Source organism: Peromyscus eremicus, chromosome 17, assembly GCF_949786415.1.
Source record: "Peromyscus eremicus chromosome 17, PerEre_H2_v1, whole genome shotgun sequence".
Taxonomy (NCBI): Eukaryota; Metazoa; Chordata; class Mammalia; order Rodentia; family Cricetidae; genus Peromyscus; species Peromyscus eremicus.
This window is the reverse complement of record NC_081433.1, coordinates 16,329,311-16,343,010: the sequence shown is the minus strand read 5'-3', so window position 1 is coordinate 16,343,010 and position 13,700 is coordinate 16,329,311. Positions and strand designations below refer to the sequence as shown.

The 13,700-nt window shown below is 39.9% G+C and overlaps 1 protein-coding gene across 1 annotated transcript in view; it reads right to left on the bottom strand.

Moving 5' to 3' along the window:
* The window catches only part of Zmat4 (zinc finger matrin-type 4), a 262,240-nt gene that overhangs the window by 109,429 nt on the left and 139,111 nt on the right, over positions 1 to 13,700 (bottom strand). The window lies entirely within an intron of this gene.

Genomic DNA, 13,700 nt, shown 5'->3' with positions numbered 1-13,700 from the left:
ACCTCATTGTTAAAGAACAGACTCAGAGGAGTCTCTAGTGCACAATAGTCCCTTCTTGGAGACCCAGAAAAGCCAGAAATGAAATTTAAAATTGGACAGAACAGGGAGGAGGGTGGGGACAGGATGGAGGGGAGCAGAGAATTATATAATTTTTACATAATAACAAAATGCCCATACTGCTGGAGAGAGTGTAGCCTCACACATATTATGTGGTAGTTAGGAAAGTAACTCCTTTCATAAGGCATCACTATGTGAGATCACTGATAATTAGTTTTCAGTACTTGAAAGTGTGTGTGTGTGTGTGTGTGTGTGTGTGTGTGTGTGTGTGTGTGTATCTCCCAGGAGGCTGGCCTATATTTAAAAGGTAGACACAACAAACTGAAATCCTGAGATGCTGGGATTGGGGACAATAGTCAGTGTCAGGAAGTTGGAGCCACCAAGAAAGGGGCACAAATCTGCAAGCCTCTCTCCTCTGGGGGTGCATCCTGCCCTTGCCGAAGGTAAGCTATGGCACTTTGAGTTTTGCTTCCAGGTGAAAATAAAGGCACAAGGATGTTTACAATCCCCCAGTGGTTTACTATGAGATAAAATGGATCAGGCAGTAGAGCAGAAGCATTAGCTCTCACTCATCTCTCCAACCAAGCCTAATGGGGGTACAGAGTCCCTTGGAGAGGGACTGTCGGAATCTAGCTCCAACCTGTTGAAGGGTTCTGGGGGGGGGGCGGGAGTGGAGGAGAGGGGAATGAGGAAGTATTAGATATAAATATAAACAGAGATGGAGAGAAAAGACAAAGACACAGGACAGCTTCGGGAGGGCCCTGGGTCATTACGCAGTTGCCTTGAGATTTATTCTAATGGGCTTTTTATACACTACCAAGAGGAGAGGCAAAAGACCTCCCCCTTTCAAGATCAAAGCACAATGTACAGCCAAGTATAGACTCTTCTTTTTTGTTATTTTGTTTTTTTTGTTTTTTCAGAGCTGAGGACCGAACCGAGGGTCTTGCACTTGCTAGGCAAGCGCTCTGCCACTGAGCTAAATCCCCAACCCCATAGACTCTTCAAAACACCTGTAACCATGCCCTTGGCCAAATCATCATATTATGCTGGGCAAAGCAAGCTCAGACTTTATGACCTTGAGTAAGGCCTTACTAGGGAGCCTCTGTGGGCTCTCACAAGGAACAAGTCCATAAGCACCAAGAAATGTCAAATCTCAGAGCAAGTGAAGAAGCACAATGCACTCACTGAAGAGTGAGCAGCCGGGGTGTTTGGGGGCATAGAAAACAAAAATGGCAACCTTCCCACTGTTTGGTAGGCATATTAGTCCTATGCTGTTTTTTCAATTGTTTAAAAGTTTTTAGGTTGTAATATAGTTAAACGTTTCTCTCTACCCTTCCATAATTCCAGAACCTCCCACGCACCCCTCCTTGCTCTCTTTCAAATGTATGGTATCTTTTATTATTGTAAGTACATGCATACATGTACATGTAAATACATAACATATTCCTAAATACAACCTGCTCAGTTTGTATGTTACTTATGTGTGTATTTTTAGGGTACTAAGTATCCAGTTGGTGTGTGCTTCTATTTTTTTCCACTCTCAGCATTCCTTGGTTGCCTATATGTAGTTAGCATTAGCATTAGCATTTGTATGGAGTTGAGGCCATGTGGTCTTTCCAAAGTCTACTTTGTCATGTCAGTTGTTTATTTCCTTGCTCGACCCATATTTAGGAAGTCATGTTTTAGGAAGACTTTATGGGTGTTGCTTCTGACATTACTAGGAAACACAATCTCACAGCAAACTCTCTGATCCTCTGGCTCTTACACTCTTTCCACCTCCTCTTCTCAATGTTCCCTGAGCCCTAGGTGCAGGCGTATTCTTTAGATGTATCCACTGGGCTCCACAACTACATTTTGTTTGGTTATAGCTTTCAATAATGGTCTCCCCCTGACTTTCAAAGGGAAGTTTCGTCGATGCGGAGTAAAGACTACACTTACCTGTGGGTATAGGACAAATGTTCAGATTGTTGTTAGAGATTATGCTGGTTTAGTAAAGTAGTGCTTGTAGGTTCTCCTTCAATATCCACAACTTCACCAGCACTGATAGTTGGGTAGGTTTCTAGTACCAGGCATGAATTTCCTTCTATTGAGCAAAACTTAAGTCCAATCAGAGAGCTGTTGGTTACAGCCAAGGAATGCATGCCACTACTGTACCCTTAGGGTCATGCCATGCAGGTCATTGATGTGGTTTATATGCATCAAAGCTGGTTAGGATTGTTTGTTGTCTCCCTCTTCTGGAAGCTTGAATGGCATCTTCTGGTACCATGAAAGCTAGTCCTTAGGGAAGAGGCATTCAAGTCAGTTCTAGTTCAGGGATCTCTGGGCCCTGTTTCTGAAATGAATGGTATTTTCAGCAATAGGGATTGGCTTTCACCTCTTGGTGATAACCAAGGACAGTAGCATTAGGCTGAAAGTTTTGGCCAACAATGCAAAAGAAGGCTTCTCATGCCTGGTACTGAGAAATTTTTTAGGTGGTCTTTGGCTCTTAGAGAGAGCAATGTTACAGGAGATAAAAAGGTTCATTAAAACCATCTATGCATATTAATATACATTATTAAATGTATGTTTTTAAGTAAATAGTTCATCATATGATTCCTTGTGGCTTTACCAGAAACTCTTGTTATTTTACCCTCCTCCTTTCTTCTGTATTTACCTCCCAACTCCACCATAAGGAGCTCCCCATTTTCATTGCCCCAATCAAATCACTTGTACCCCGCTAGTCCATTTTTACCCTGCTCCCTCCTTCTCTATTTACCTCTGTCTCCCTTCTTATAGAGCCCCCTGCTTCCCAGTTCTCCGATCAGATCACTAAGACTCTGCTCTTCCCTTCTCTATTGCTCTCCAATGCCCCTATCCCAGCAACTATTCCATTGTACTTTCTTGGTTCTGTGGTTACTCCAGGCTATGTCTCCACATCTAAAGATTCAGAGCGAAGAACTACCGATAAAAGAGTACCTTTGGCATTTATCTTTCTAGGTCTGGGTTACCTGACTCAACATGATCTTTTTCAGTTCCATCCATTGATTGGAAAATTTCATGATTTCATTTTTCTTTATAGCCGAAGAGTATTCCAGAGTGTATTTGCACATTTTCACTATCCATTTGTTAGTTGAAGGTTATTTAGATTGTTTCCATTTTCTAGCAGTTATGAGTACAGCAGCAATAAACCTGGATGAGCTTCCCCACTCCCGCTTCAGCATTTATTGTAAATTGTTTGGTGATGTTTGCCATCCTGACTTGAGTAAGATGAAAACTCAAGTATGTATTGATTTACATTTCCTAATTACTGAACACAATGGACATTTTTTTTTTAGGTATTTCTTAGCCAATATTTTCTTCCTCTTCTTCTGAGAACTCTCTGTTCAGGTCCCAGCCCAATTTTGGGGTGGACCATTTAGTTTTTTGAGTCTTTGTCGAGTTCTTTATGTGTATTAGGGATATGAATCCTCTGTCAGATGTGTAACTGGAAAAGACTCTCTTCCATTCTGTGGACTTTCTCTTCCTCTGGTTGATTGTTTCTTTAGCTGTGCAGATTTTTAGTTTCATGACAAGGTCCCACTTGTCAGCTGTTGGTCTTAATTGTTGAGCAATGGAATTGTATTCAGGAAGTCCTTTCCTACACAGGTAACATGTGGGTACTGCCTGTGTTTTCTTCAACAGTTTCAGTGTTTCCTGTTTAGGTCTTTGAAGTTGGTTTTGGTGCAAGGTGATCATTACAGGTCTAATTTCATCCTTCTGCATGTGGGCATCAGTCTTCCCAGAACCATTTCTTGAAGATGCTTTCTTTTCTTCAATATATGTTCTTGGTATCTTTGTCAAATATTAAGTGGCTGAAGTTAGATTTACCCTAGGTCTTTTTTGTTTTGCTGATCTACATGTCTGTTTTTGTGTTAGTATAGTATTGTTTTTATTAATATGTCTCTGTAGTATATCATATGATCTGGGATTTTACTCAGGGTTGTTTTTATATCTGAGGCCTTTTGAAGCTTCATATCAATTTTAGTTCACTCTTTTATCTCTCTAAAGAATGAGATGAGGATTTTGATTAGGATTGTACTGAATCTGCAAATAGCTTTTGATAAAATGATCATTTTCACAATTTCAATTTTACTAATACATAAGTATGGGCTGTCTTACCATTTCCTAGTGTCTTTATCTCTTCCTTCAGAAGTTTAAAGTTGTCATTGCAGAGGTCCTTCACTTCCTTGGTTAGGCTTATTCCTAGATATTTTATTTGCTTTGAGGCCATTGTGAATGGGAGTCTGTCCATGATCTTCTCTGTATGTGTGTTGTTGATTTGTGCAAACTGACTCTGGATCCTGACACATTGCTAATTTTTCTAGAAGTTTTCTGGTAGAATTTTTCGGATTTCTAAGGTACAGTTAATAACCTTTGGCAATAGGGATTGTTTGATTTCTTTTTTCCCTATTTGTGTGCCTTCTATTTCCTTCTCTTGCTTTATTTCTCCAGCCAGTGATCTACACACAGTATTGCAGAGGAGTGGGGGTAGTGGACCTCCCAGTCTTGTTCCTGACTTCACAGGGATTTCAAGTTTTTCTCCATTTAGGATGATGCTGGCTGTGGTTTTCTCATATATACCTTATACTGAGGTATGTTGGGGCATGCTCCCTCTGGCTCTACATCTGTTAAGACTTTTATTATAAAGTCATGTTAGTTTTTGGTTAAGGCTGTTTCTGAATCTAGGGCAATGGTCATGCAATTTTTATCTTTAAGTCATTTATATGTATTATTATATTTATTGACTTGTGTATTCTGAACCCTTCCTGCATTTCAAGGATAAAGCCAAAATAATCATAGAAGATAATCTCTGTGTATATCTATATTTTTTTGCAAGTGTTTTACTGGGCATTTTTGAGTCAATGTTCACTAGGGATATTGGCCTGCTGTATTCTCTTTTTCTTCCTGTGTCCACACCTGGTTTGGGTATTAGAGTGGTCCTGGCTTTGTAGGACGAGATTGGGAGTGTTCATTCTGTTTCTAATTTTTAGAATAAAGAAGGACTGGCTTTCTTCTTGGAAAGTCTGGTAGAATTCTGCTGTGAATCCATTGGCCCTAGTCGGTTTGGGATTTTTTTAATTCAAAAGCTTTTTGCTACTATTTCAATCTCATCCTTTGTTATGGGTCTGTTTACGTTGTTGACTTCTTGGTTCAACTTTGGTGGTTTGGTTGAATCCAGAAATTCATCCATTCCTTTCAGGTTTTTCAACTTAGAGGAGGTACATATTTTTAAAATATGCCCTTATAATATTCTGAATTGTATTCTGTCTGCTGTGATGTTTGTCTGTTCCTTTCTAATTCTCTTAATTTGGGCTCTCTCTTTCTTATAGTTAGTTGGACCAAGAGTCTGTCAATCTTGTTCATATTCTCAAAGACCCAGCTTTTGCATTCCTTTGTTCTTTGTATTATTTTGTTTCTGTTTTATTATTTCTGCCCTGAGTTTTATTATTTCTTGCAGTTAACTGGGTTTGGATTTGATTTGTCCTTAATTTTCCCACTTTTTGAGTTGTATCATTAAGTCATTTATTTGTGTTATTTCTGTTTTTTTTATGTATGCACTTAGAACTATAAATTATCCTTGTAGGATAAATTTCAATATGTTCCAGAAGGTCTTGTTTTGTGTTTTCATTTTTATTTAATTCCAGGAAGTTTTATATTTCTTTTTTGTCTCTTCTCTGAAACATCCATCACTTAGTAATGAGTTGTTTCATCTCGATGAGTTTGTGTATTTACTGAGGATGATTGTGCTGTCAATTTTAAGTTTTATTGCATTCCTTTCAGATAGGACACAAGAAGTGAAAGCAATCTTTTTGAATTTGTAAAGATTTATTTTGTGTCCCAGGATATGGTCTGTTTTAGAAAGCCTTTTATGTGATCCTGGCTAGAATGTGTATTCTTTGGTGCTTGTGTAGAATATTCTGTAGATACCTGTTAAATCCTTTTGATATATTATGTCATTTAATCATGATTTTCTTTGATTGGAGAAAATGAGGTCTTGAAATTACCTACTGTTAGTGAGTTGATGTTCATCTGTGTCTTTAATTCCAGTAGTAGACCTTTTTTATGATATTGGATGCCCCAGAGTTTGGTGAATACATGTTTAGGATAGTTAAAACTTCTTGGTTAACTGTACCCTTAATTAGAATGAAGTCCCTCTTTATTTCCTCTGATTAGCAGTAGTTTGAAGTCTATTTTGTCAGTCATTTGGATATCGATGCCTCCCTGCTTCCTGGTCACATTTGACTGGGTTACTTTTGTCCATCCTTTTACACTAAGGTGGTGCCTATCTTTAATGTGTTTCTTATAGACAACAGATTAAGGAATTTTGCTTCTTGATCCACTCAGTCAGCCTGTGTTTATTTACTGGAGAATTGAGGCTATTGATATTTAAAAATGCATGTTAATTGCTGCCATTGTGTTGTTGGTATTTGGTGGTGCTGTGTTCTCAGTAGCACTTTGTTTTAATAATTATGGCTTCACAAAGGATAACCAGACTACAACCCACAGCTCCAGAGAAGCTAGCTAACAAGAAGGACCCTAAGAGGGACACATGGATTGCTCTGGGAAAGGGAAATAGAAGAGCCCTCCAGGAGTAAATTGGTGGTGAGGAAGGGCTATAGAGGGAAGGGGGTGGGGGATGAGAACATGAGGGAACAGGATGGTGGAGCTAGAACACAGATGGAGTGGGAGAACAATGAAAGAGATACCTTGATAGAGGGAGACATCGTGGAGATAGGGAGAAACCTGGTGCTAGGGAAGTTCCCAAGAATCCACAAGGATGACCCCAACTTAGACTACTAGCAATACTGGAGAGGGTGCCTGAGCTGGCTTAGCCCAGTAATCACATTGGTGAATACCCTAACTGTCATCATAGAGCCTTCATTCAGTAACTGATGGAAGCAGATGCAGAGATCCATAGCCAAGTACCAGGCTGAGCTCCAGGAGTCCAGTCAAAGAGAGGGAAGAGGGATTCTATAAGCAAAGGGCATCAATATCACGATGGAGAAACCTACAGAAACAACCAACCCAAGCTAGTGGGAACTCATGAAATTTAGACCAATTTAGAACTTCCATGGGACTGAACTAGGCCCTCTGCATAAGTGAGACATTTGTGTAGTTTGGTCTGTTTAAGGGCCCCCTGGCAGTAGGATCAGGATTTATCCCTGGTAAAGGAGCTGGCTTTTTGGACCCCGTTACCTATGGTGGGACACCTTGCACAGCCTTCATACGGGAGGAGGGGCTTAGACCTGCCTCAACTGAATGTACCAGGCTCTGCTGACTCCCCATGGGAGGCCTTACCTTGTTGGAGGAAGGAATGGGGGGTGGGTTGGGGGGAAATGTTGGGGGCAGTGGGAGGAGAAAAGAGAGCGGGATCTGTGGTTGGTTTGTAAAATGAATAAAAAATTTCTTAATAAAGGAAAAAATAATTATGGCTTCATATTTCTTCATACAGGCTCTTTGTTATACTCACTCCTCTCTTCAGCCTGAAATCACATTTCCTGTATTTTTCCTTAGGTTTGGTTTGTTTGATATAAATTTTTTTATGGTGTTGATGCCATTGAAAGCTTTTGTTTTGCCTTCAAACATGGCAGATAATTTCACTTGTTATATTATTCTGTATTTCCTCTCATAGTCTTTTAGGACTTGGAATGCATTGTTCCGGGCTCTTCTGGCTTCCAAAGTTTCCATTGAGAAATCAGCTGTTATTCTGATGGGTTTTACTTCATATGTGACTTGTGTTTTGTTGGTTTGTTTGTTTTTCTCTTGCTGCTTTCAATACACTTTCTTCTGTATACTTAATGTTTTAACTATGATATGCCATGGGGATTTTCTTTTCAGTTCTTGTCTATTTGATGTTCTGTGTGCTTGTTGTAGTTACATGGGTGTGTCTTTCCTTTGTTTGGGAGTTTTCCTCTACAATCTTCTGGAAGAGCTAGTCTATGCCATTGACTTGATTCTTCTCCCTCATCTATGCCTATAATTAGCAGATTTGGATTTTTTCATGGTGTCCAACATTTCCTGTGTGTTTCTTTCCTGTTTTTTTTAATTTTTCATATTCCTTTATTTCATATCTATCCTCTACTTTATCTTCAAGTCCTGATAATCTGTCTATCTTCTGCTTGCTTCAAAGGCTTTGAGTTGTCTTGTTGAATTGCTGAGTTTTGAGGTTCTGTCTTCATTTCAGCGTGAGTCCTCTTCAGTGCTTCTATCTCCTGATTGAATTCTGTTCCAAAGTCTCAGGTTGTCATCATGATCTCCAGTCACCTTATATTTGTGTTTTCTTGGGCATCTTTCAAGCCTTTATTCTCCTTAAGCTCTTTCTACTTAATTCCACTGATCTGTTTCTTTGTGTTTTCCTTAAACTCTTTGGCTTATTTGATGAAGTTTATGATTGGTCTTTTAAAATTCTATATCCTGGAGTTTATCTTGACAGATATTCTCATTGGCAGACATTTCCACAGGACTGGTAGGCTTTGGAGAGAAGATACTGGCTCAATCTTTCATACTGTTGGTATTTTTGCGATGAGCTCTGGGCATGTGAACTCTTTTTGGTCATTCTGAGTTTTTTACAGACAGAGTAGTTTTGGAAAGAGGAGAGGATGTGTGGGAGGACTGGGTCTAGAGGTGGGAAATGGCTTGTCTGGAATGAATTCACATGGACAGAGGGGACTGCCCTGGTGTATGTGGTGTCCCAAAGCTGGCATGTGGGGGTAGATCTGGCTGAGTAAAAAGCCTGGATATGGCATGAATGGATCCTGTTGGTTGGAGGCAAAGTAGGGTCAGACACTGTCTGGAGCCTAAAGTTCCTTTAGGATATAGGCAGAAGAGACCAGACTAGGCTGATGTACTGCTTGTGGGGTTTGCATAAAAGGCATGAATGAGGAATTCAGGGCAACTCACTGGACTAGACCTTGGAGGAAGAGTTGGGAAGTTTATTACAGAGCAGGGTGGGTGGTACACAGAGGGAATGGGGAAAGGGGGAGTTGCACATAGTGTGGATTTTGGCAGAAGCCTAGAGCTTGGCTAAGGTGGAGGTAGGAGTAGCCACAGTAGGCTGGGCCATTGGTTCTGAAACTTTGACTAGTATGGATGGGGAGGGCTAGGGTACTCACAAGGCTAGATCCTGGAAAAGGGTGTGGGAAGTCTGGGTACTGGATGGGTTGTGGACGAAGTGACAGTCCTATGGGTTTTTTTAAGGAAGATGGTCAATGTGATAACATTGTGGTTTGAAATATCTTTTATTACATATGTATGTATGTATACTTTTAAATTAAGCACAGTAAGGCTGTACTCTTCGATTTAACTCAAAATCTACCTTTCTAGACTCTTCACACGACTTTGTACGATTTTAGTAAAAGTCCTAGTCCCTGGAGTTTCATCATGAAGACTTTTCTAGAAAAGACCAGAATCCCAGCCACAAGGCCAGTGACACTAAATGGAGCATTCAGTGTTAAAAGCATGACAAAATCTTCTCTACACCTGAGAATGGCCAAGAGATTTCTAATACTTATTTAATGCATTTACAAGGACCTAATAAGTATGCTGGGTGCTATGCCACATGAATGCTAGTCAATCCATTGCTATAGAAGAGCCTGGAACCAGGAGGATTAGGGAAGGAAGAAAGAAAATAGGACAGGCTACAACAATCAAGGGATTACAGTCTCTTTTTGAACTCTCCCAGTCATGCAGAATGAAGAAGGATCTGTGTAAGAGCATCTCTCACTTCCCCATGGAAGCCCTTTCTCCCCACTCCTTATCTAATACATACTGACCACAATGTGCATTCACGGCTCAATTCAACTTCATCTCCTTGAGATGGAATCCCTGACACCTGCAACTCTACAGAGTTGAGGGACTACCCTCTAGGATCTTTGGGTGGCCTGGGCATCTTTCTGTCATTGGAGAATACTAAATCCTTCCATTCACCTTTTTCAGATTTGTCTCCTACAATAAAACTCCTCTAAAGGCAAAAAAATTATCTCATTGATAGTGAAGACCCAGAACCCAGCACCATGCTCACTACACAGGGGGACTGTCTACTGTTTTCTGAATGAGTTAGTTGTTTCTGAATGGCTATCTATGGGGCCAAGAATCTGAATGACATAAAAGTCAAAACAGAAGAAGGTTATGCAGAGGGATCTTATCATAAGCCAAACTGTTTTCAGATTGACAAGGTGGTTAGAGAAAGAAACTAGAAGTATCTATAATTTATACAGCAACTTCAGAGTTCAAGTAGAGGAAGCTGTTCCCAATATTTATGTCAGTTTTATGATCACAATTTTCACTAGCATCCTACAATTCTATTCCCTAGGCAAGGTCAGTCAGTTCTCATGCAAAGGAGGAAAGATAATTAGAAATGGAGAGCCAAGCACTATGCATCAAAATATCCTGCAACGGAGTCATGATATCAACGCAGAAGAGGGAGGAGGGTACCTATACATGACAATAAGGAGGGTGAGATGTCCCGAAAAGTTAAGCAGCCTTTGAGGTCAGTAGCATGTGCTTTGGGTATAGATCACTATCACATGGTCTATATTGTATCCATGCCAGTGCTGCTGGCAGAAACGCACTAGCTAGCAACACAGGTCTTATCCAGGCCTGTCTAGTGCCAAGATTTAACTGGGGATTCTTAGCTATCTAAACCCAAAATTAGTAGTTTCTTGAGGCTACAGATCATGGTTTCTTTCTGAAAGTTTCCCACTCCGCACAGAGCAAGGTTCACTTGTCGCCCAGGGTGAAACTTCATAAATTTTGATGAGGTGACCTCAAGGAATGCATTTAAATATCTTGCTTAAAGAATTGAAGAATGGGCCTAAAGCGATCATGTAAATGAAGGGAGGACCTATGATTATCTCAAAGCAAGGGCTTTATGCTGGAGAGAAAATTCAAACGCAATGTCTGTGTGACGAAGAGGAAGAAGAAATGAGTTAGTGGAGTATGTGAAAACTTCTTATACCAAAGTAGTTTGCAAAGTTGAGACATTCTCAATAGAATTCAGTCAAGAGAAAGAAAATACCAGGATGCCTCTGGCTGGCATCTCATCCTGAAAGGTCTTTTCTCTTTTCCAGAGTTCTTTTTTAAAACCCAATTGATAAGACTGTCTTCACTCAATTTAGCTTTAGGTGAATACAAAAAGTCCTGGAGAGATGATCACTACAAAAACGGCAAAATGAGGTGTTCTACAAAATTGTTTCTAAGCAAAACAATCATTAACTGCTGAAAAAGATGTCTTTGAAAAATCCTTTAGAGCTCCTCGAAATCATCTTAACAGCAAACAGCACTAAGGATGTTTGAAAAGTCATATGGAAACCTACTACTATTGCATAAGCTTCTTGGATATTTTTTCACTTATTTACTCATATAATACAGTTTAATGGGCATTACCCGACACAGGTGATAATACTCCTCCCAGAAGCCATATGCTATCAATAAGAGGCCCAGTGTGAGGTTATACATGTGTGTGTGTGTGTGTGTGTATATATATATGTGTGTGTGTGTGTGTGTGTATGTATGTATGTATGTATATGATATCTTCCCACTAGAGTTGTTAGCCAAGGGTGTCCCTAAGACCCCAAACCATCACCAATGCTCTTGGTTACTCAGCAGAACGTAACATTAAGACCCTATTGCTGAAGACACCATGCACCATACCCATTGGTCACAGGACACATAGAAATCAAGTTGATAAGGATCAGGAATCTCCTTGATGACTAGCCTTCATAGCAAGAGAAGGTTCTATGTAGCCTTCTGGGAGAAAAAGTTATCAATGATTTACCCAGCTAATAACCCTGTGAACTACATCAATAAAAACCATGGCAAGATATGCTCATGGGTGCAGCAGGGGAATGGATGCAATAGAAATCACTGGCCATTTCTGATTGGATTTGAAGTCCATTCCATGGGAAGAAATGCATGCCTGATACTGCTAATTTGGCTAAGAAACCATCATTGAGGAGCTCATGGTGCTAATACTACTAGTCTCTAAACCAGTGGTTCTCAACCTTCCTAATGCTGTGACCCTTTAATACAGTTCCTCATGTTGTGGTGACCCCCAGCCATTGCTACTTCATAACTAATTTTTCCACTGTTATAAATTATAATGTAAATATCTGATATGTGGATATCTGATATGTGACCCCTGTGAAAGGGGCATGCCACCTTGAAAAGAGTCGCAACCTACAGGTTGAGAACTACTGTTCTAAACAGATACAATATCAAACTGCATTCTAATTTCACAGCTCTCTACCCATCGATTGGTGTATCATAGAAACGTCTGTGTAGACTGGACAAAACTTAACTTAGAGTCTCACATCTGGACTTAATACAGAAATAAGTGTCTGCAGAGTGCTCAGCCATACATGGGAGATTATATATATATTGTATTACATCCATGAGTGGGATGAAACAGTGTCCTCTGCACATGGCAGGACTAATATTCTCATGAATTTACAGTAGCTGTGGCTTTCTTGATTCCAGCAAGTCAGTCAGAATTCTAGTGGACATAAGGAAAGGAATCACTAGGCCTGACCTCTAACAAAGAGCTTATTGACAGTTGATGGCCTCAGCATCAACTGAAAGGAGAGAGTTTTCTTGAAGGATGTGGTCCGGGTAAGTTGACGATGCTCCTCAAAGAAGTAAAGGGCCACGCTTAGATGAGGGAAGTGTGAGGCAATGTCTTAATTCAGAAGTATAAACTGAAAAGAACCAAAAAATGTCCTGAATATAGAAAGTACGAAAACCAACATTAAAAGGTCACAAAGGGGCTCAGCGGTAGATTTGATTCGGTATGAGAGTGTCAGAAGGAAGAAAGGGGCAGCAAAGCATGTGGACAGTCACTGAGAGTGTCCTAAACACAAAGAAACACAGTTGAGAGGACCCAGGGCCTGCAAAAGCCTCAGCAAACCCACACCAAGCAGATCACTGTAGAACTGTTGGAAACAGACACCAAAAGAAGTGTTTGGAAAATGCAGAGGACAACCTTTCATGCACAAGGAAACCACAGTAAAGTTAACAGATTGCTCAAAAACAATCAAGTTCAGAAGTCAGGGGGAAAACGTTGCAAGTTCAGAGACAGGACATCTGTTAAGAGCACCCACTTCACAAGAAATATGAATGGAAAATGTTCAGAGGGAAGGCCAGGGACCAAAAACAGCACTCCAAATCCCCACAAGTAAGCAAGAGCACTGGAAAGGTTAGTTATGAGATCATAAAAGACAGTTCAATGCACACTTAACTAATATATATGTGTGTAAATAACTAGATAGATGATAGATATATAGATAATAGATTGATATATAGGTAGAGATAGACAGATAGATAGATAGATAGATAGATAGATAGATAGATAGATAGATAGACAAATAGATAAAATAGAGATATATAAATTATATGTGAATAATTACCCCCATAACATACACATATTTGTTGGACAACAACAACTCAAGGAGTCAGGCAGGGGCAAAGCTGTACTGTTCTGAAAATGACACCACACCTAATCCATAATCCATAAGCACAAATGGGGAGAGAGAAACAGGGTGACTAAGAAGGGTAATAAAGCAAATACCAAAATATACAACCATTGTTCATTTATTTTTTTAGATTAACATAAATGAAGTTATATGATT